The following is a 2,112-nucleotide window of genomic DNA, read 5'->3' on the forward strand; positions in this document are numbered from 1 at the left end:
TAATTAGATCTCAAATCGGTCAAGAGATGACGGACCTGTGAACAAAAGGTTTGTACTTGAAAAAACAACAAAAAACTCAGAGCCATCCATATGAGCCGCTATGCTACGGCAAAAAAGTATTTTACGCTCTTGTTTGCTGCTTGTTGGATTTGTTAAAAATTCAAGTAGCTTTTGTATTGAAAAAGTTGAATACAATATAAAATACTGATAACATTTAGTAAGAACACATTCAAAAAAATACTGTATTTTGTTGATAGCAGTTACATCGCAAATTGTCAATAATCAATTATGTGTGAGAAACGACCTTCTGTTTTCACTAAAAACGGCTCAGGTTATAAATGTTAGGTTATAAATATACTTTAGTTTTCTTAGATTTTTTCTTCTTTCCAGAGTAATTACAAGGCTCTTAAAGTGTCCTGTCTTTAGCGATGTTTGATGTAGAGTTAAATACACAACCTTAATGAACACTAAAATAAACAATGTGACAAAGTTTAATATTAATAATTCGGCCGTTAAAGGTTCTCGCTTAATAATGACAGAATAAAACTGTATGACCAAATTACATTAGAATGTGGTGGTATATTATTTTTACACAAATTGTGGTAAGTTCGTGGGCTTACAGTGTTAAAAATTATGGTTCGTTATCTGCGATGGGTATAGCGCAGAGAACCAATATGTCTCGTGCGTGTGTGTGTGTGTTTCTTTTGTAAATTTGAAAAATAATCAAACTATAAGGATCTATGTATTAATAAAATTACAATTTACAAAAATAAATGATTATATTTTTTAGTCGTCAATAGATGAAGAAATAAAGAAATACAACTTTTTGTGATTATTCATTTTGTTTTCAGCTGAGTTCAAACATTACCCTGCATAGTAAACAAGGCTAGAACCCGAGAATGTTGCTATTGTTGCTTTATTAGCACAAACTTATACAATGGGCTATCTGCGCTTTGTCGACCTCGGGGAATCGAACGCTGGGTTTTAGCGGGACAGAACCCGAGGGTCATAAGTTTTGTGAAAATAGAACAAAAGACAAGTGGTTGCTTAAATGTAAGAGAAGACAGAGTTGCTGAAACTAGATTACACTTTGGAAAAAGAAAATTATTTGATTCTATTTGTCTTCTGCGCTAAATACAAGTAATTATTATTCTTAGCACCTGAGAAACTAACATATGTTTATCTAAAAACTCGTTGTTTTGACTTGTCAGTCTCAGAGAAGACAATTTAAATGTATCTCAAGCTATAGAAAAAAAACTCTCAGTCAAATATTAATTAAAACGTGTCGTCACTAAACTTTTAAAGTTGAAGCTATCAGTGTTTAATACATCCCTGAATTACTAGCTGAAAACTGTTATCAAGAGAGAAAGAATGTCTGGAATTAAATGTTTTGGCTTAATAGAAAAAATTTAATTATATAATATAATAGGGCGTGTCATTGTATTTGTTTTACACAAATTAAAGTTATAATTTATCGATTGAAACTATAGTCAGACTCCTTATCAGATCAGTGAGGAAAAAAAAGTTCTAGGAATAGAAGAAAAAAATGTCTAGTTTCAAAACAATGAAACTTACAGACATAAAACTAGAGAGAGAGAGAGCGTTTACGAATAGCCAACAGAACTACAAACTAGCAAATGAGTTGAATTAAGACACGAATATGAAGAACCATGGTTTATGAAAAACTTAAGTTTTTAGACATAGTAGTTTCGCATGATAAATTCGCCAAAATTTTTTACATATGAAAGAAAAAATCCATGCTCTCAGCTAAACTAAATAAAATTAATATTAATGAGCACATATGGACCACTTATTGCTTAATTCTATAATCTCAATAATAAGATTGATTTCATTCTGGTGAATTGGTTTAAAAACATTATTGCAAATGTATAAAGTATTTGAAACACTTATTGATGGGGATAGTAGATTTATTTGAATACAACGTTTCGTCTGGTTCTTCGAATGTTCTTAGAGACGAAACGTTATGTCCAAATAAATCGATTATTCTATCAACAAGTCAAAAAAACTTGACATATGGTCAACAATTAAGTGGGTACATTTTAAAAAGAAAAGCTTCGGAAAAGCTGTAAATGCTAAAGAAATGTATCATTG

This window comes from Limulus polyphemus, unplaced genomic scaffold (genome assembly GCF_000517525.1).
Source record: "Limulus polyphemus unplaced genomic scaffold, Limulus_polyphemus-2.1.2 Scaffold454, whole genome shotgun sequence".
In the NCBI taxonomy this organism is placed as follows: domain Eukaryota; kingdom Metazoa; phylum Arthropoda; class Merostomata; order Xiphosura; family Limulidae; genus Limulus; species Limulus polyphemus.